Below are 22,428 nucleotides of genomic sequence, written 5' to 3' on the forward strand. Positions count from 1 at the left end.
TCTGTTACTCTAGGAGGTGGGTCAAAAAAGATGTTGCTGTGGTTTATGTCAAAGAGTGTTTTCCTCTAAAAGTTTTGTACTGTGTGGTCTTACATTTAAGTCTTTAAACCATTTGGAGTTTATTTTTGTGTATGTTGTTAGGGAGTGTTCTAATTTCATTCCTTTACATGTCGCTGTCCAGTTTCCCCAGCATCAATTATTGAAGAGGCTGTGTTTTCCCCATTGTATGTTCTTGCCTCCTTTGTCATAAATTAGGTGCCCATATGTGTGTGGGTACCTGTACCGTCCTGTACCATTGATCTATATTTCTGTTTCTGTGCAAGTACCATACTGTCTTGATTATTGTAGCTTGTGGTATAGTTTGAGGTTAGGGAGCATGATTCCTCCAGTTCCGTTTTTCTTTCTCAAGATTGCTTTGGATATTCGGGGTCTTTTGTGTTTCCATAAGAATTGCAAGATTTTTTGTCCTAATTCTGTGAAGGACGCAATGGTAGTTTGACAGGGATTGCATTGTATCTGTACATTGCTTTGGGTAGTAGAGTCATTTTCACAATATTGATTCTTCCAATCCAAGAATATGGTATATATCTCCATCTGCTTATGTCATTTTGATATATTTCATCAGTGTATTATAGTTTTCTGAGTACAAGTCTTTCACCTTCTTAGGCAGGTTCATTCCTAGGTAATTTATTCTTTTTGTTGCAGTGGTAAATGGGAGTGGTTCCTTAATTTCTTTTTCTGATTTTTCATTTTTGGTGTATAGGAATGCCAGTGATTTCTGTGCATTACTTTTGTATCCTGCAACCTTACCAAATACAATGATTAGTTCTAAAAGTTTTCTGGTGACATCTTTAGGATTTTCTATGTATAGTATCATGTCATAGGCAAATAGTGACAATTTTACTTCTTATTTTCCTATTTGGATTCATTTTATTTCTTTTTCTTCTCTGATTGCCATGGCTAGGACTTCCAAAACTATGTTGAATGAGAGTGGCGGGAGTGGACATCCTTGTCTTGTTCCTAATCCTAGTGGAAATGCTTTCAGTTTTTCACCACTGAGTATGAGACATGTGGTGGGTTTGTCATATATTGCCTTTATTATGTTGAGGTAGGTGCCCTCTATACTCATTTTCTGGAGAGTTTTTATCATAAATCAGTGTTGAATTTTGTGAAAACATTTTTCAGCATCGATTGAGAAAATCATATGGTTTTTATTCCTGAATTTTTTAATGTGGTGTATCACATTGATCGATTTGCATATATTGAAGAATCCTTGCATCTCTGGGACAAATCCCACTTGATCATCGTGTATGATCCTTTTAATGTGCTGTTGGATTCTGTTTGCTAGTAGTTTGTTGAGGATTTTTGCATCTATGTTCATCAGTGATATTGCCCTGTAGTTTTCTTTCTTTTTGATATCTTTTTCTGGTTTTGTTTGGTATCAGGGTGATTGTGGCTTCATAGAATGAATTTGGGAGTGTTTCCCCCTCTGAAGTTTTTTGGAAGCGCTTGAGAATTATCAGTGTTAGTTCTTCCCTAATGTTTGATAGAATTCGCCTGTGAAGCTAGCTGGTCCTGGGCTTTTGTTTGTTGGAAGATTTTATATTACGGTGTCAATTTCATTACTTGTGATACATCTGTTTATATTTTCTAATTCTTCCTGGTTCAGTCTTCAAAAATTGTACCTTTACAAGAATTTGTCCATTTCTTCATGGTTTCCCATGTTATTGGCATATACTTGTTTGTAGTAGTCTGTTATAATCCTTTATATTTCTTTTTTAAATTAATTAATTAATTAATTTATTTATTTTGACTGTGTTGGGTCCTCATTACTGTGAGAGGTCTTTCTCTAGTTGCGGGGAGCGGGGGCCATTCTTCATCGCGGTGCGTGGGCCACTCACTGTCGTGGCCTCTCTTGTTGCAGAGCACAGGCTCCAGACGTGCAGGCTCAGTAGCTGTGGCTCTCATGCCCAGTTGCTCTGGGGCATGTGGGATCTTCCCAGACCAACGCTAGAACTCGTGTCCCCTGCATTGGCAGCCAGATTATCAACCACTGCGCCACCAGGGAAGCCCAATCCTTTGTATTTCTGCAGTGTCAGTTGTGATTTCTCCTTTTTCATTTCAAATTTTATGATTTGCATCCTCTCCCTTTTTTCTTGATGAGTCTGTCTAAGGGTTTATGAATTTTGTTTATCTTCTTAAAGAAGCAGCTATTAGTTTTATTGATCTTTGCTATTGTTTTCTTCATTTCTATTTCATTTATTTCTGCTCTGATATTTATGATTTCTTTCCTTCCACTGATTTTAGGTTTTCTTTGTTCTTTTTTCTCTAGCTGTTTTAAGTGTACAGTTAGCTTGTTTATTTGAGACTTTTCTTGTTTCTTGTGGTGAGATTCAATGGCTATAAATTTCCCTCATAGAACAGATTTTGCTGTGTCCCATAGGTTTTGGGTCAGTGTGTTTTCATTGTCATGTTTTTCTCTGTATTTTATAATTTCTTGTTTGATTTCTTCAGTGATCTCTTGGTTATTTAGTAGTGCACTGTTTAGCCTCCATGTATGTGTGTTTCTTACAGTATTTTTCTTGTAGTTGAATTCCAATCTCATAGCAGAGTGGTGAGAAAAGATGCTTGATATGATTTCAATCTTTGTAAATTTTTCGAGGCTTGATTTGTGACCCAAGATGTGATGTATCCTGGAGAATGTTCTGTGTGCACTTGAGAAGAAAGTGTATTCTGAGACTTTTGGGTGGCATGTGCTATCAATATCAATTAGGTCTATCTGGTCTATTGTGTCATTGAAAGCTTGTATTTCATTATTTATCTTCTGTTTGGATGATCTGTCCATTGGTGTAAGTGTGGTGTTACAGTCCCCTACTATTATTATGTTATTATTGTGTTACTGTTGATTTCTCCTTTCATGGTTGTTAGCATTTGCTTTATGTATTGAAGTGCTCCTATGTTGTGTGTATAAACATTTATAATTGTTTTATCTTCTTCTTGGATTGATATTTTGGTCATTGTATGGTGTCCCACCTTATCTCTTGTAATAGTCTTTACTTTAAAGTGTATTTTATCTGTTACAGGTATTGCTACTCGAGGTTTTTTTTTTTAATTTCAATTTGCATGAAATATCTTTTTCCATCCCTTCACTTTCAGTCTGTATGTGTCCCTAGGTCTGAAGTGGATTTCTTGTAGACAGCATATATATGGGTCTTGTTTGTGTATCCATTCATCCAGTCTGTGTCTTTTGGTTGGGGCATTTAATCCATTTACATTCAAGGTTATTATTTATATGTATGTTCCTATTACAATTTTCTTAATTGTTTTTAGTTTTTTTGTAGGTCTTTTTCTTCTCTTGTGTTCCCAGCTTAGGGAAGTTTCTTTAGCATTTGTTGTAAAGCTGGTTTGGTGGTGCTGAATTCCGTTAGCTTTTATTTGTCTGAAAAGTTTTTGACTTCTCCATTGAATCTGAATGAGATCCTTGCTGGGTAGAGTAATTTTGGTTGTAGGTTTTTCTCTTTCATCACTTTAACTATAACCTGCCACTGCCTTCTGGCCTGCTGAGTTTCCACTGAAAAATCAGCTGATAACCTTATGGGGATTCCTTTGTATGTTACTTTTGTTTTTCCCTTGCTGCTTTTAATATTTTTTCTTTGAATTTAATTTTTGTTAGTTTGATTAATATGTGTCTTGTCTTGTTTTTCCTTGGGTTTATCCTATATGGAACTGTCTGTGCTTTCTGCACTTGGGTGACTATTTCCCTTGCCATATGAGGAAGTTTTCCACTATAATCTCTTCAAATATTTCCTCAGACACTGTCTTTTTCTCTTCTTCTTCTGAGATGCCTATTATACGAATGTTGGTGAATTAGTGATGTCCCAGAAGTCTCTGAGATTGTCTTCAATTCTTTTGACTCTTTTTTCTTTATTCTGCTCCTGAGCAGTTATTTCCAACATTTTGTCTTCCACCTCACTTATTCTTTCTTCTGATTCTGTTATCCGGTTATTGATTCTTTCTAGTGCATTTTTTATTTCAGTTATTGTGTTGCTCATCTCTGTTTGTTTGTTCTTCTTCTAGATCTTTGTTAAACATTTTTTGTATTTTCTCAATCTGTGTCTCCATTCTATTTCCAATATTCTGGATCATCCTTACTATCATTACTCTGAATTATTTTTCAGGTAGGTTGCCTATTTCCTCTTCATTTATTTGGCCTTGTAGGTCTTCATCTTCCTCCTTCAACTATGACATAGCTTTTTGCTGTGTCATTTTTTTTTTTCTATGATTCGGATTGTGTTCCTGTTATACTGGTTGTTTGGCCTGAGGCTTCCAACCCTGGAGTTTGTAGGCTCTTGGCTAGAGCTTTGTCTTGCTGCTGAGACGAGGAGCTCTATGAGACCTCACTCTGATGAATATTCTCTGGGGTCTGATGTTCTCTGTTAGTCTAGTGCTTTGGACTTGGATCTCCCAGTGCAGGATTTTCCACCCAAATCCAGGGTCGAGAATCAAGATCCTGTAAGCCACGTGGGGCAGAAAAAAAAAAAAAGAGAGAGAGAGAAAACAACTGTGACAAAGTAAAATTAAAATTAAACTAGGAAATTAACAGATATGTTAGAAAGAATATAAAATTAAACATATAGATGAATCAACAACTGGAAGGTACAACAGTACCACAATAGTAAAAAAGAGGAGGGAGAAAAGCAAAAAAAAAAGGGCGGGGTTGAGGGGGAGGACTTGGCTATGGAGAGCGGGAGCTAAGCAATGGTGAAGTTTGGGCAGTGGGTGGTGCCAATGCTCAGGACCCACAGGCTGGAAAGGGCCCTGAGGGCTGTGGGGGTGGGGCTTAGGCTCAAGAAACAGAAAGGGCCCACGCGTGCCCCCATCCCTGGTCTCAGAGGGCAGGGGACCTCACCTAGGAGCACTTCAGGCTTCCTGGGCTCGAGTGGGTAGAGCAAACGCCCTCCTTTCCTTGCCTCTCCTCCTCGTCCTGTAGGGCCTTTTCCACCTATCTCTCCTAATCACCCTGGCCTCCTTCCTATGCCCCCAGGGCCCATCTGGCCTGCATGGGGCTTTGGAAGGGGGGAAGAGGCTTAGGAGCTCAGCAAGCTCTCCGGCCTAAGTGGGTCAGGCGATCGCCCTCCCCTCCTCTCTTACTCTTCCCAGAGAGTCCCTCCCACCTGCCTCTCCTGGCTTCCCTCGCCTCAGGGACGCTGATCTTGTCTGGTTTACACTTCTCCTCCCCCTTCAGTCTCCATATGTCCTACCAGTTCACTCTGGTGTTCCTCCCGTCTCCTTGGGTTTCAGAGTCCCCCACAAGTGGCCAGCATGTGCCCTAGTTGTGGGGAGACACTAACTCCGTATCTTCCCACACTGCCATCTTGAATCCTCCCCCTATTCTTTAAAAAACTTTACATATTCAATGAACTCTGGCAAACACTTTCACAGTCAAAATAGTTGTCTCCAAATCAAAGTTCAAACTAAATAGTTTTATGGTTTATGATGCCCCGTTTTGATACTCAGAAAATACCTGGTAGTTTTTATAGTTGAAACTCATGCAGATGGGAGATGTATTTCAGTAACAGGAAATTGTGAATTTTTTCTTAGATAAGAGAAGGCAGCAGGTGGATTCCCTCCCCAGAGCAGTAACAATTGTACCTTTTGTGTCTTACTGTTTATTCTAACCAAGATTACTGAGAGTAATGTAACCAGTTTTATATTTACCAAAGAAAGTATTATTTCACATGGCAAAATTTCCGAAGTTTACGTGTTCTTTAGGTAAAACTCCAACATGTAGTGTTAAAAAATAATACTTTCCTAACCCATGTCTGGCATAATGTTCTAAAGGGCAGATAGTAAATCTTTTAGGCTTTGTCACATGACCTGTGTTGCAACTACTCAACATTGTTATCGTATCAGGAAAGCAGCTGCAGATAAAAGGTAAATGAATGAGAATGGCTGTGCTCCAATAAAAATTTATTTATTTATAGACACTGAAATTTGACAGTCATAGAATTCTCACGTCTCACAAATATTTTTTTAATATCTTAACAATTAAAATTATAAAAACCATTTTTAACTTACAGGTCCTACCAGCACAGGTTTGGGCAGAATTTGGTGCACGGGATGCAGGATGCCATGGCCTGATCTATAGAGCCACAGTGGAGCCAACACTTTTTAGAGATCAACATTCCAATATTAACTGATTGCAGTACACACATGCCAGAAAATATTAAAACCAAACAAATACCAAATTACCAAAGGCTCTCCCTCAAGTCCTCCCCCAAGAGGCCCCAGCCCCCCATGCACGGCCTCCTCATCTTGGCATCCCCAGCCACCTGCAGTGAATGAAACCTGTCCTTTCCCTGTGCCCCATGTCCTGCCGCGTGCAGGGCCCCCATTAGTTCTGAGCAGCAGCTACTTGCTGGGTACATATCCACATCTGTCAAGTCACCAGTACATACAGTGTCTCCCAGAGGGTCATAAAGCTGCCTTTCCAACCCCACACCTGGACGTGGAGTCCGGCCACTGAGTCCTGCTTCTCTGACGGCTAATGGTAAGCGGAGCGTGGCAGCTGTTTTGCGCTCTGTGCACCCAAAGGTGGTTGAGGCTGCGACCAAATCTTGAGACTCACAGCCAAAGCTTAAGGATGACTAGCATTTCGATTCATGAACCGTCTTGTTTTGGCAGGGGACCGAACGCCTTCTACAAAATACTTTTATAGAACCGTTATTACCAGGATGGAAACCTGGGACCGTTCACACCAGAGACAAGGATCAAGGAAGGGACGCGCGGGGTGCGGCGTGGACTTGGTGCCACAGCAGCGGCCCTGCGTGCAGCACGCAGACAGCGGAGGGGCCGGAGCATCACATCCGCCTGCTCCCTGGGCGCCAGGTCCGCAGGAAGGTGGAGCGGGAAGTGGCATCCTCCCTGCGCCCCCAGACTTACACGGGAGGCCGGGCTCAGATGCTCGGGCTGTCGCTGGGCCGGAATATCCTGGGAAGGAGCGCGGGAGGAGCAGGGGAAGCAGGGGACCTACCGCGGGTTCGGGACCTCGCACGTGCTTCACCGGCCTCGCCGCCCTCTGCGAAGGGGACACGGGGAAGCAGCTCCAGGACGCGCAGCGTCAGGTGTCTGCGGAGTTTCCGAAGGGCAGACCCCTGCACTTCCAGACTCACGGCTGTGCCCCCAGGGTCCTCTGATGCCCCCGACCCTGGACATGCGGATACAGCACAGGCAGGCTCCGACTCCTCTGTGTCTGAGTTGCTTGGTCGTTGAAGGTACCCCGCGCCACGCCGGCTGTTTCTCCGCCCGAAGAAGCAGTCAAGCTGCCCACCCCGTGGCCCCGGAGCGTGGAGTCCTCCCTCTCGTCCTTCTTTCCTTCCCCAACCTCGGGGCACCCGGACTCCCGTTCTAGGAACCCGACCTGACCCTGTGCGCGGGCCCTGAGACACTTCTGAAAGGAGGCGGCCCGCGCTGTCCGCCACCCGCAGGGGCGGCGATGTGACCGCCGGAGGGTCTGGGCAAGTTCTGGTCTGAGAAGTGGAGGCAACCTGGGGACACATGCTCCAGGACATGGGCACCTGTCAGGAGCGCGTCCTTGCTCTCTGCCCTTGTTCCACCCTGTGTGCCCTCAAATCAAAGTGGGGTTCACCTTTCTTCACTCAAGGCCTTTGCTTTTCCCTGTGCTTCTCCTTGACCTCAATGGTCGGGAAGTCACTCTGTTGTCCGAACACTGTGCTGCGTTGTGTTTTGTGTTGAATGGACTCTACATCGGGACACAAGGGTGAGACTAGGTGTTAAAGAGGGCGTGGTACTTGTGCAAATAACTGAAGTGAGCAGTGTCAGCATCTCAGGGGCACCCACACCCACAGCTGCACTCTGCCCACCCAACCGCCACCCTAATGTCTTGGGCTCCTCCTGCCTAAACCCCGCAGCAGGCCTAGCTGTGCATTGCATTCTGTGCCTGTGTTTCCCGGGGACCCTCCTGGCTCATCCCTGGCTGTGCACACCCCACCTGACCTTGCCACCTCGTCCTCCACGAAGCTGCTCTGACAGGCTGTCACCATATAGTGTGCACGCCTTGCTTCTTGCTGGTGATAAACTAACAAAGCATTATTCTGTATCCATCTATTATGACCCAGTCTGATTACCCCCATTGTTTGATTATCTGTAACTCATATTTTAGTACTTAGTTGTATTGTAAAGTGTTGTGAAGAAAATTTTCAATTATGTAAAATAATGTCCTTTCAAATGACGCAGAAGGGAGTGTAGCCAGCAGAAACATGGACCCTCAAGTTGTCCAGGCCCCAATCCCCAGTATGAAGATGTAAATTCATCTGGCAAAAGGGACTTGTGTAGAGTGATTAAGTTAAGCATCTTGAGTTGGGGACAGCATTCTGGGTTATTTGCGGTGGTGCACTGGGATCACATAGATCCTTGGAAGTGAAAGAGAGAGTTAAGAGTGTCACAGGTGCAGGAGATGGGAGGACGTGACCGAGGCGGGAGTGCAGTGCGTCCTGGGGCCACAAGCAAGGAGTGTGGCGGCTTCTAGAAGCTGGTGAAGGAACAGACCTTCCTCCAGAGCCTCCAGAAGGAACACAGCCCTGTTCACACCTGATGTCCACACAGTGAGACCCATTTTGGACTTCTGACTCCAGGACTGTAAGAGAAGGAAACTGTGTTATTTGTTATATCAGCAATAGGAAACAAATACATGTAGGGAAGTGTATCTTTTCTTATTTTTTAAGCAGGTTTATTATAACACTGGTAAGTGAAATTACCTTGTATCATGAGTTAGAATGAAGAGGGGTGACACATAATGTTTCCTCAAAAAAATCATTTCGGAAGCCCCTCTCTTGTGAAGAAAGAGTGGATCAGGAGCAGGCGAGCCTCAGGGCACCAAAGGGAGCAACTGTGTGCCCAGCACCTAACTGAGGAGGTCTGAGGGCCTCTGAGTGGGACAGGGAGATGCGGAGAGGCCTTCCTGAGGTCTCTGCATCTGCACCTAACCAGCAGCTGAGCGCCGGGCGTTCATGTGGAAGCAGGGACGATGCCTCACTGTCCTTACTTCTAAAGCAGAGATGACAATACTATCACGTCATAGAGTTGTGTGGAGAATTACATGAAGTAATGTGTGTATTAGCACATATCTCAGGGCACGGAGCAATCCCTGATAAACCATATGAATGACTTCAGATAATTATGTGCTACTGGTCTAAATGGGCCAAAAGGTGGTCAGTCTTTGCTTTGGATTCTGGTCCTGCTTTCGACCCTTCTCCTTGCTCCTGACTTGTTTCTACTTCTCCATCCCCCTTGAGCCACACGGACATAATGACTTCCAGCTGAAACTCCACTTTCCCTTGTATGTGGTTGGAGGGTGGGCAGGAAGCAGCCTTCTTCTGTGCCCACCTGAACCCTTAATTTCAGGATCTTATTTAATCCTTGTAACAAATCACTGAGGCAACACAAATATTCTCCTGATATTCGAGAACACAGAACTGAAATTTGGTGCTTTAGTAACTTGGCCAAGATCTCAGAGTGAATGAGTGAGTGACCAAGATTTAAATCCATGCAAGTCTGATTCCTGGGCCCTCACAACCACAGGAAGTTCACCTCCTGTGCTACTCAGAGCTCAGTGATTGTACTGGTGTTTCTTTTGAAGTAGTCTTCAAATTCTGGTCACGGATTTCTCTTATTACCAAAACCCTTTATATTTATTGTAGCAAGCTTTAAAAATATTGAGAATCACGAAACGAGATATTTAAATTCACCTGTAATTCACAACCCAAAATATCTACCTGTAAGAGAGAATCTCTCTTTTTCCATTTCCTTTCCATTTTAAATATTTTCCTGATATAGAAGTTACTAGATTTGTTTCACCAAAATTCTTATTGTTGAACATTTAAGATTATTTCTCATTTTAGACTAAGTGTTCTGATAGTTAAAATATTATACCTAATTATGTATCTGATATAATTTCCCAGAAATGACAACAGAAATTTCTACGTCAAACAGAATCCATTTTAAAGGCTTTTGATTTGCATATACTGCAAAAGGGCCAAGCAGAAAAAAATTGAAGAGATGCAGATCTTAATGGATGAAAGCTAGAGTCTTTGTTAGTGGGTAAGATATTATATAAACAGATTTTTCTCTTCAGAGAAAGGAAAATATTTCAGTCTAAATTTATACAGATAGGTTGTTTTCCTTTCCTGTTTTCTAGTAACACTTTGTATTTCTTCATTTGAATTTTCCCACTTATATATCCTGCCAATTTTTCTGCTACAATGTTTATACTATTATATATTTGTAGGAATTATTTATCAGGAATATCAGACTTCCATGAAACATGTTATAAATAACATTTTGACTTTGTAGTTCAAAGTCAAACTTTGTAGTTCAAACAAACTTTGTTAGTTTGGTTTGGTTTGGTATTCTTAGTGATAAGAACGGTCAGTCCTCAGTAAATATTGAGTAATGAACAAATGAGTGCAAAGGGGTGATGGCCACAATTTCTTCTGACCTCACCTTGGCCCTGTAGGAAGCCAGTGTACATTTAGAGCTGCTGCTAAACAGCCTCTAGAAATGGCTACTTCTGCTTTTTGCCATGACGAAGGTTTTGGGGAATGAATCTCAGGCCACAACCTCCTGCCGTGTTCCCTTAGTGAGGATTGGTGACTTGCAGCCCTCTGTCTGTCTCTGCTTCCCCAGCAGGTGCTGATGGCTACAGGCTAGGTGGGCTGTGACCTTCTGCCAGGTTCGGCTCTCCTGTGTCCCTGGCTGGCTGTACCGGACTCACAGAAGCCCACCTGCTGGAGGGGACAAAGATCTGAAACCATTACCTGCTGGGGGTTCAAATTCGGGATGCTGGTTGATTTGCATTTGCTTCAATCAACAAGGGTGTCAGCCTGTCCCTGAACAGAGGGCTGGCCAGGCTACGCTGTCACCTTCCCCTCACAGTCAGCCTCCTGTCATTCCACCTTGACTCTGCCTGTTACCTTGCCTTATGGAGACGTCCTACATGTCACAGCCACTGCTGTTCCTCGGCCGATATCAGGAAGTAGATAAGTTCTTCCTGAACTGAACATCCCTAAGGACGTGAGTTATGTGTCCAGCCCTGACCTCAAGGCCACAGTGATGAACAGTGACCTGGTCAACATGGCCATATTGTCAGAGAGGGCACAAGGGGCAAAAGCCCTTGTGACCAGGGAAGTCACACAGAACACGACCTGAGGATGAGGATGGAGTGAGGTTCCCTAGAGGCCAAGGATGCAGAGAGTAGACCAGACCCCAGGAGAAGCAGAGCCTTCAAAGAAGATGGAGAGAAAATGTGAAAACTGGGTCATGAATGGGAACCAAAAGCAGCGACGGCATCTCAAAAGGAAATCGAGTTGAGAAAGAGAAGAGACATGCAGAAAGGGCGGAGTACAGAGCACCTGGTGGGGGTGGTAAGGTGGAAGGAGTCACATCAGAAGAGGAGAGAAGTGGAGGGGACGGGAGAGGGGCCCCCAGACGGCAGAGGTCAGGCCAGGGTCCCGCAGAGGACTCCGCAGCCGCAGCCCGCCTGCCGCCCACCAATCACGGAGTGGAAAGCACCTGTGCAGCAGGACATCGTATAACTTAGTAATACGACAGCTCTGGTTAATGAAATCCTCAACTAATACCATTGCTTCAAAAATCCCACATAAATACTTACTTTTACTTTTGTTTGGGTTTTTTTTTTTTTTTTTTTTTTTTTTGGTTTAAAGACCTGAGCTTTGACTGAACTCTTGCTCCACATGATAACTCAGCTTATAATTACAGACAGACCTGGGGTGCCTCTCAGCTCTGCCTTATGGGAGCTGTGACTCAGGGCATGTCCCTCACACCCCACCTCCCCTCAAGCCTCAGTGCCCTTATGTGTAAAATGGACATGATAAGATTTTGTTGATCATTAAATAAAAAATTTCCTGTAAAATTCCAGTGTCTTGGCCATGATAGGCATACAGTGTTATCTTATTATGGATTTTATATTTCCAGTGTGAAATTAGAGACACTTTACAAAGGGCATCCTGATGACTGGACTGGATAGAGAGATGGATATTCTTTACCTCAAGGGATGAAGCCCTACAACAGTTAGCCTCACTGGGTCTTCATTCTTCTCCATCTTGGCCTGCACTCCTGGTCTTGCCTAGTTCCCCTCTCCTTCCCTCTTTCAGATGTTGTCTATGTTGGTCTCTCTACAGTGTTTTGTCTCCAGTTGTGGCCAGGGTGAAATGGCAGTCATCCACCAGGGGAACACCTGACGAAGATGAACACAGTTGTGTGCTAGCTGTCTTGCAAACAGGGAGGTTTCAGAGCTCATTTGTGGTTGATGACATGTCTAAGACCATTTAAAAACCAAAATGGAGTAACTATGCTTCAGGCATCCATATAGAGTTGAGTGGCCATTGTCGATGTGGCTTTACATACATCCCTGCATCACCGAGAACTTGAATTTTGAGGGCTGTATCAAACTCAAGGACACCATTAGCCATTTTCCAAACAATGTCTGCCAGCAGCTGCCAGTTGCCACCATGGAATTTCAAAATCACCCTCCTTCAAAACTATACATTTATTTTGAACCCAAACCAATCCTTGCTTAACAAGCCTCTTACTTCCTACCAACTTCAATCCTACTTCTTGTCAAACAATTTATGTAACATCGCAATTTTTTGGCTTTATACACTTTCCCCATTTTGTAGTCTGTGAGAACACAGTTCAAGTGCTTCTTGGATGTGTGTCTTCTGGGCTGCAGTCCTAGCAAACCCCAAATAAAAGCCTTTGTTTCAAACATGGCACTGTTCTGGGAATTTGCGGTCAACACATGGTTGCTTTTCTCTCTGCTTCCTGTGTCTTTGTCATCATTCTCCACGAGACCAAAGTTCACACTCCGTTTCTTCCCAGGACTTCTGCTGGCCCTTCATTGATGAAAAAGTGCCTAAGCTGAGCAATTTATCCTTAACATGTAGCTAGTTTACAGATCTTTTCTTACACATATTGATACTTATGTAACTTGATGCTCTATATCTTGGCAAATCAGTAGACCATTTTTCAAAGTGTGAAAAAACAAAATTCAACTGAGTAAATGTTAAACATGCTATTGGCTTTATTCAGTGATTCTTGAGTCTGGCACCATCCAGTCTAGCAGACAGAAATGAGCTCCAAGAGCTAAAGAAGGCAAGAGGTTTTATAGGTGGAAGGGAGCAGAGGAAAGAGAGTTACGATTGACAGCAGTCTCGTTGCTAATTGCAAGGTTCCTTTCCTTTACGGGATGGGATGAGCCTTGCGGGCAGATAACCTAAGTAGTTCTGATCAGGAGATTCCTAATTGGATGGTTCAAGATTCCATTTCTGGGAGATAAAAAATCTCTTCCTGGTTGACCTATAAGTCACGTAATTGATACTCATACTGTCTCTCTCTCTCTTCTCATTGTAGAGCAGTGCCCCTGCTTCCATCCATAAGCTCTCTGAAATTGCTGATCTCTACCCATTCAGTAACATGAGTGACATGCCTAGGTTGAGCCCACCTCTTGCACAAAAACCAGATATTTGGAGGAGGAATCATATTCTCACCGGAGAGAGCAGAATAAAAAGCTCATCCACTTACTGATGGTGAATGCTTCATCTCAAACAAAACCATCCTTGGCTACAACTGCTTACTATTGTTGATCTTGCACATTTGTGCTTCCTGGTTTAAAGTGTTTTCTTCTGTGATGAATTGATTATTAAGTGTTCCATATAATTTACCGTGAGCAGGAATTTTACTTTGTCTTGTCCTAATGACCAAGAGATGAGAAGATGAAACAAGCCTGCCTGATTTATTAAAGATTGATTCTATACAAGATTTCCCATTAAATCTCAGCCACATAACTAAAAGTAAACACGGTGAAATAAAACAGCAGCTCTGGCATCACTGTTCTGTGTAGTTCTATACTTTAAAAATATGGCTTCCCTGGTGACGCAGTGGTTGAGAGTCCGCCTGCCGATGCACGGGATACGGGTTCATGTCCTGGTCCTCCGGGAAGATCCCACATGCCGCAGAGTGGCTGGGCCCATGAGCCATGGACGCTGAGCCTGCGCGTCCGGAGCCTGTGCTCCGCAACGGGAGAGGCCACAACAGTGAGAGGCCCGCGTACATCAAAGAATAAATAAATAAATAAATAAATAATAAATCTTTTCAGCAGAGCTTCCTTTCATCCATAGTGGCCGTAATTGGCATGTTTATTACCATGGTGATGGGCTGCTTTGGCTGTTTATACCAGAAGGGTCATGGCTGGAGGCTAATCTTTTTCGGCACAGGCTCGAAAAAAGCCCATGTTATCCTCCAAAAGTATATCCCATCTATCCCTAGAAATATCTAATTTCCATTGGTGACTAGTTTTATATACACCAGTTGTATGGCTTTGGTTTAACATCAACCTTCTAACAATAAATAAATCCATTTTTGTGTGATGTCAAATTAGGTTGCTCTAAGTTGTGAAACTGATTAATCCCATGATGAATTCCCAAAGCAATGCTTTCCACACTGTAAGTCCTCTCGGGACATGATCTGATCCATTTTTGGCTGAGCATGGTTTTACATAACATGGAAGATAACACACAATTGGAGGGATGACCTTGAGAAAGCAACTTTGTATTTGCTTACATCCCTCAGATATTACAGCCATGAGAAACTAAACTCATGGAAATAGAGAAAAGAATGGTGGTTTACAGGTTGGGGTAAAGAGGAAGGGGTTGGGAAAAGGGAACAGGCATTCAACTATAAGATGGATAAGGTCTGAGGATGTAATGTAAACCACGGTGACTATGGTTGATAATGCTGTTTTTGTAACTGAAATTTGCTAAGAGGGTGAAACCTAAATGTTCTCTGACACACACACAATGATAAATATGTGAGGAGACGGATGTGTTAATTCACTAGGCGGTGGGCATCTTTTCACATTCATACATATTCTAGATCAACATGATGTACACTTTGAATATCTTACAATTTTATGTCAATTCTACATAAATTTAAATCTGAAATTTTAAAACAGATATTGTTGCCGAACCAGGTTCACTTGCCTGATGCACAGCAAGCCAAACACTGAGATGCCAAATTTGCAGCAAGGAAGGGTTTATTCATGAAGCAGCCAAGTGAGGAGATAGGAGAACAAATCTCAGATCCACCTCCCCGAATGTGAGGGCTCAGGATATTTACAGGATGAAGAAGCAGGGCGACTTTAGGCATGAGGAAAGGTGATTGGCGGTGGGGGAAAGGTGAGGTCATCAGTGTTGTTCCCAGGTGTATCTGGATCACAGGCTTCTATGAGATGCATGTTCATAGATGGAGGCACTCAACATGTTCTGAGATTGAAGGTTTAGACCCTCTGACATCAAATGGTCATTCATCAGACCCCTGGGCAGACCCAGTTGTAGGGGTGGTGGGTCCGAGCCAGTCTTAGTTAGATGGAACTGATCAGGAACCAACTCGAAGTTCCTTTAAAACTACTTAAACCTCCCTGTTACTATAGTGACCTATAGTCAGAGGTGTTATCTACAGGGATAGTTAAAGTGTTTTGTTATATATTACCTAGGTTACCTAAAGATTGGAGTGTACGGAATTAAAGAGAGACAGGGAAAATATAACTAAAGTGAGTTCAATCAGCAGAGGCAGGTTTTCAACATGCTATTCCCTTGTCTGTTTCTCTGTAACACAAGCTCAAAGATTTCTCTTAGTCACTACTTTCTGTTAACCCAGGAAGGGACATGGTTTCAGTATTGCATCCATGAAAAATGGAAGATTGATAGTGTCTAGCTCCATAACACTTAGGATTATAGGAACTGAGTCAAACATCACACGATCCAAAAAGTTCCCCTAGCTGACAGTATCTGAACAAGCCTTATTTATTACTCATTTCTGAATTACCATGTTTACCTGCATTGGTGGCTTAGTGCATGATTTACAAAGAGCTGCACACTGGAAACTTTCTAGAGTGTTTGATCCTATTCTCCCAAAGTAAAATGCTGCATTTGGAGATTACCCTTTGTGGGGACTCCTTTGATTTTTTATAAATTATATTGTTAACAGACATAGGGAGATATCATGAAATAATTTTCTCTATTTTTTAAATTATTTTCTTCAATATGACCCTTTCTTTAGTTAGCAAGGGACATGTATGTTGCCTCAAAAAGGATTAGGTTTTTATCACAAGAATGCAAAGAGAAAGAATGGTCTGATGTTCTGCTTTTATATTTTCAAAATAAGCTATTTAAGTCCAGACTGGAAATAGTTGTTTTGAAAAGCTCTCCCTTTTTTTGGAAGAGGTGAAATTCACTGAATGAAGATAAGGACCCAGAAAATAAGAATGAGGACACTCTGATAGAAGAGGAGCACAGTGATAACCTGTCCAGCAATAAGAGGAAAGAGGAAAAGAATGACACAGACCACCCTGTCCCAGAAGAGGAGACAAGATTCATTCTGACTGAGAGAGGAAAAGTGGGTGGACAGTGGGCTGATCTTGGAGGGTTTGTGGCTTCAGGGGTGAGGGGACCTGGCTGGATTTACTGATGGGTAATGAGAATCACCGTGGAGAGATATCATCCCTCATCAGCAGGGTGTGGGCATCAGGAAACCCCACTGAGACCCGTAGACCCTCTGCTGCCAATGACTGAGCACTGGCCACCACTGCTGAGGGGCACATTGGCTGTCCTTGTCTTTGAGGTCTCCAGTGGCCCTGGGTAACTGCTGTGCTTGTGTCTCCTGGACCATCCAGCAGAAACCCTGACCATCCCTCCCAGATCCTCTTTGAAACCTAACTGAAAATTCTCCCTTTTCAGTGACCTGGAGAGTTGTAAACCCTCCAATGGTTTGCAAAGTCAGATACAAGATGGAAGAAGAAGGATAAAGCTGGAAGAAAATGTCATTAACAATTTTTTTGAACTCAAATTGTTTTAAAGAACTGAATCTGTTTTCTGTGCGGACGGTAAGTCCACTGTGGTAGGTGAGGCCCAATGGCGGCTGGGGACTCAGCAGAAGGACACTCTGAAGGAGAGCCTGGGATCCATATGAAGACAGGAAAGAGAGTCCATGGCTGACGGTGGGAAGTGACAGCGAGAACTGAGAGCTGCTGGGACAGGGTGCGGCACTGCTCCTCTCTGGACACCACTTCAGTTCCAGGCAGCTGTTGTGCACAGGCGTCAGGCTTCAGGATAATGACTCTCGGGGTAGCGAGGCTTGACAGGAGGTGTAGCCGGGAAGTTAGCCCACGGGTTTCTCTCACCTTTGTGGCAGCTGCTCGTGACTTGGGGCTGCCTGGTCACTTGCAGTGCTTCTGCTGGAGGGACTTTCGGTCTGAACTGATGGCTGAGACCTGAGCTCTCTTAGCTCAGGGGAGACAGGGGAGAGGGATGCTCTGTGCTGGGAGGAAGCAGACCCTTCAGAAACTAAGAAAACAGTGGGCAGACTGGCCGCGAATAAATGATTCTATGCCACACCCCTTGGAAAGAGGAAAGGGTCACCTAAGGGACAGAATGCATTTGTATGGGCTCACAAGTTTACACGGGAAGTATGTCATGGGAACAATTTTTATGTTTAGTCTTTAAATTAATGGGGGCGTCTGAGTTGTTGGGCCTGAGATAGAGCCCCACATATGAGTCACGTGGGGCCCAGGTTTGTGCTTGAGATGCTGCTGAGCCAGTGGGGACCACCCTGTGTGAACAATCCCTTATTAACCCAGCAGAACACCTGCAATGTACCTGCAAACAGGCGGGGGACACAACACTCAGGAGGCATCAGGCTATTGAAGGAAGAGCTCCCGTTGCTTCTTTTTGGCTAAGAGAGGACAGTGGTGACACTCGTCCAAGGGCTGATGATGAAAACCTGCGCCACTGGAAAGGATACATTGTCCTTTGGTGTCGATTCACTGTGCTCTACTCTACCTTAACTTCTTGCTTTAGATTTCATTCTTGTAAAAAGAAAAAATATGGAGAATGAGAGAAAATCAGGGATAACGGGGGTGGGTACTCTTGGTGCTTGCTCCACTTCCTTTTTGAAAAAATAAAGTAGGCCAGTGCTTGAGATGACATATGGAATGCCTGATATAATCGCCATTAAATATCTAGTGTCCATGCGCTGAAAGTGACTTTCACCACATGTGTGCTTGGTAAGACAAGTGACCTGCTCCTGTGTGATGCAGGTAACGGCAGTGGAAAGGGCAGGAATGGAATCATGAGGGTGGATGAGCAGGTGAGATTTCTTATTTCAACTCCATGAGCCTCTGAAGAATTTTTGGATGGGTCACACTTAAAGTGTCTGTGCTGGCGCGAGAGATGGTGTGAACTGTACTTTATGGATGGGTAAGTGAAGATCTGAAAGACAAGTTTAAGATCAACCCTATGCAGAAGTATCATTCATCTACAGACCCAGGAAAGAAACCAGAGATTTTTGGCTTTTTCAGAAGGCTACATTAGCCACTTCAGTGCCTGATATGTTGGCACTGACCCCTGCACCTTAAACCCAGCCTCACCCACCAAATAACATGGCGCTTATAAATGAGGAGGTGGTGAGAGGCATGTGGGTGGTGACTTGGATTCTTACTTAGAGAGCGCCCTAGATGGCTGCCATGGTTGTGTGCAGCTACACAGTACAGATTCTTTTTGTTCCTGATATGTCTTCTGATTCCTTTTACTATATCAGGTTCCACAAATCTCATCTTTTTTTTTTTTTTTTTCTGTACGCAGGCCTCTCAATGTTGTGGCCTGTCACTTTGTGGAGCACAGGCTCGGGTCGCGCAGTCTCAGCGGCCATGTCTCACGGGCCCAGCCGCTCCACGGCATGTGGGATCTTCCCAGACCGGGGCACGAACCCGTGTCCCATGCATCAGCAGGCAGACTCTCAATCACTGTGCCACCAGGGAAGCCCAACAAGTCTCATCTTCAGCAGCATTCTGTGCTTCTACCACAACTCCCAAAGATCATCTCCTTTAAAGAGGTCACCTGCTTCTCCATCATGCTGCTGGCCTGAGACTGCCCCATGCCCCATACCCGTTTCCAAGCCTTTCCTTTTTGACATTCTCACAGCTAATGCTTTGACAATAAATGTTACTATTTCTCACTATTTCCCACTCATGTCAGCTTATAGGTTCTGGGTGTGGATCCCCCCGTATGGTGTCTGTCTATAACCACCACCAGGACCCTGCACACTAGCGTCCTTTCCTTCTGGTCTCTGCCTGACACTCAGATATGCTGAGGGCTCCTGGGCTGACTCTTACCTGGATGTCGAGCAGGGCAGTGCACTGTTTGTGCATGGACTCTGGGAGGGTATGTGCTTCCTTTTAGGATTTTTAAAACTTGTAATATGGAGAGATTCTAACTGAACTAGCCACTATACATCTTTATTTACAGAATTCCAGACTTCTTCAATGTAAACCAACATCAGTGACCCAGCCTAATCCAACAGGGAAGTTAAGAGCCACCCCTGCTCCACTCCGCTCCCAGGTAAGAGGAGCTTTGATCAACATCAAGACAAGAAACATGGGTGCTCCTGTTACTGAACCAGGTTCATGTGTTCTATGCAAAGAAAGCGGAAAACCTGAGATACTGAGGTGCGGCAAAGAAAGGCTTTATTCACAAAGCACCCAAGAGAGAAGGCAGGAGAACAAATCTCAGATCCCCCTCCCCAAAAGTCAGGGGCTGAGATACTGGAGGGATACAGAAGCTGGGTGGGGTTAGGCCTGGGGAAATGTGACTGGAAGTAGGGAAAGTTGAGGTAATTGATGTTCTGCAGAGGCGTATGAGTAATGTGCTTCTTCGTGGGATGTATGCTCAAAAGTGGAGGCACTTAGCATGGTCTGAGGCTGGAAATTCTGGTCCTCAGACCTGAAATGGTCATTCACAGGACACCTGCACTCGCCCAAGTTTGGGGGCAGTGTTCCCAACAAGTCTTAGGCAGCTCAAGCTTGAATTAGACACAGCTGACTCCAAGTTCCTGAAAATAACTGGGGTGAAATCTTATTGTTTAGTCAACACTACGCTTGGAGGACATGCAACAAAACAATTAAAGTGAGCTTGCTTACCGAAGGCAGGCTACAAGCAGTGAGGTATTTAACGAGCTTTAAGACAAGCTCAAGAATTCCGTTATTCACCAGTTTCTGTTAACCCCACCGGGCAGAGTTACACTCCTTTTCTAGCAAATGGAGCCAAACTCTAATAAGTTCATCATGGGTGTGATTCCCCTCACTTGGATTGCTTCCCTTTCAGTCTTTTGTTTTCCCTGGTCTTTGGTGACAATCAGGGCTGACATGCTGAGCACGGTCCCTGCACCAAAAAATCCTGACCAGATTGTGAGAGGGTCCAGAAGAGACATGTGATTGTGTGGACAGCCTAGGCCATCCCAGTGGCTCAGGGAAGACTGTGTTTCCTTCCCTAGCTTCATCTCTGTGCACTTTTTGCCTCAGAACACTGGGACATACGGGGACATGATCTAAGGTGAGCATAAAGTAAAGGGGCTCAGGGACAGTTCACTTGACCTTTCATGCAGACCTTATGGCAGAGAGGAGACAGGAGCCTTGTAGCTTTTCTGCTCAGTTAGGCAGATTCTCCCAGGGCAGCTATTTCCCTGGAATTCATGGTAATGTCAAGTGTCCGAATCATGGATTTAAGAATTTTAGTTGTTCCCCTTCTTGAATACTGATTATTAGTTGGAAGTAGGAGAATAAGAAAAATTATTTTACACATCCCTGGACATCACACAGATCCCAAAATCAAAACTTATTGCTGAGCCTGAAAATGGACTGAAGCAAAACTAGACTCATTAACTGTGATCACCCTTTCCATTGCTCTGCCATAGTTTTCCTGCTTCAGGCTTCTCTCCTAGCAGGAGCAGTAGTGATATAAATATCTAAATGATGTAGTTTCACACACATGGATTTTTCTGCTCTAAAATAAACAATCATGTTTTAATCTATTCATAACCAAATTTGTTCTGAAGGGGAATTAACATGAGTCGGTTTTGTGTATATTTACACCTTTACTTATAAGCCTGTGCCTTAGTGTCAAGAGACACTAAGACTTTTGACTCTGCAATGTTAGCAGCTCAGGAGGGACGTGGCTCATGACCCCACCACCCTGCAAGGTCTTTGCGGGCACATGGATATGTGTCATCTTGCATCCGTCATGGAATCTGGGTTGGGACTTGACAATATACACAAACAGGAAGCGGAGGAGTTTCTAGGGCCAATTCAGCTGAGAGTTCCCAAAAATGCACCAAGTCAAGGGGAGAAAAATCACCAACAGTAGAGTTGAGGTCAAGAGCAAGAAATACTGGGTAAGGTACCAAACGGCATCTCCTTGATGAGGGTAAGTGGCTTGTGAAGATGGCATAGAAGTTAGAGAAATAGGATCAGGAGAATTAAAAAAAAAGGATTCAAGGAGACGTCAGGAGGGTCTGTGAGCAAAATCCCATTTCTTGGCAAACTTTGCATGCTGTTGGAACATGTGATCTGCTGAAAGGGGCCACGAGAGACCACAGGGAGCGCTGGTGGGTTTCTGACCTCTAATGTATCTTTCCAGATGGATTAACAGGAGAATCAATAAACATTGTCCACACTTGACATTTTGATAGAGCCATATTATTTGCTGAGGTGGCAGGTGTTACCATGGCAGAGATGTAAGTTATATAAGAATATCTTATTTCTTGGGGTGTTTTCACTGCACCTATATTATTAGTTACATAATAATCACAGCTCCCCTGGGTATTGTTCTGTGATAGGCGATCTGACCAAGCCCAGTTCTGATACTCCCTTTCTCTATGACACAGGATATATTAACTTAACTTCTCTAAGCCTGGATTTTCTCATTTGTAATACGTTGATGATAGCACTAATCCACAGGGTTATACAGAAGGTTAGAGGAGAGCATAGATAAGAGATATTTACCATATGGCCTAGAAGAGTAATTTCTCAATACATATGAACCACTATCACTGTAGACAAATCATTCGGAAGAGACAAATGGTGGAACTTTGGAGAGATAGTCTCAGACCTGGATTGTAGGACCACAGACAATGTTACGAATGCTACCTTCAAAATATCACTTAATTCCCTCATTCAGAACTGCATTATTTTTTGTTAATATATTTATTTATTTATTTTTGGCTGTGTTGGGTCTTTGGTGCTATGTGCAGGCTTTCTCTAGTTCCGGCGAGCAGGGACTACTCTTTGTTGGGGTGTGCGGGCTTCTCATTGCAGTGACTTCACTAGTTGCTGAGCACAGGCTCTAGGCGCTTGCACTCAGCAGTTGTGGCACGTGGGCTCAGGAGTTGTGGCTAGCGGGCTCTAGAGCGCAGGCTCAGTCACTGTGGTGCACGGGTTTAGTTGCTCCACAGCATGTGGGATCTTCCCGGACCAAGGCTTGAACCCGTGTCCCCTGCATTTGC

The sequence above is a fragment of the Pseudorca crassidens genome, unplaced genomic scaffold (assembly GCF_039906515.1).
Source record: "Pseudorca crassidens isolate mPseCra1 unplaced genomic scaffold, mPseCra1.hap1 Scaffold_72, whole genome shotgun sequence".
Taxonomy (NCBI): domain Eukaryota; kingdom Metazoa; phylum Chordata; class Mammalia; order Artiodactyla; family Delphinidae; genus Pseudorca; species Pseudorca crassidens.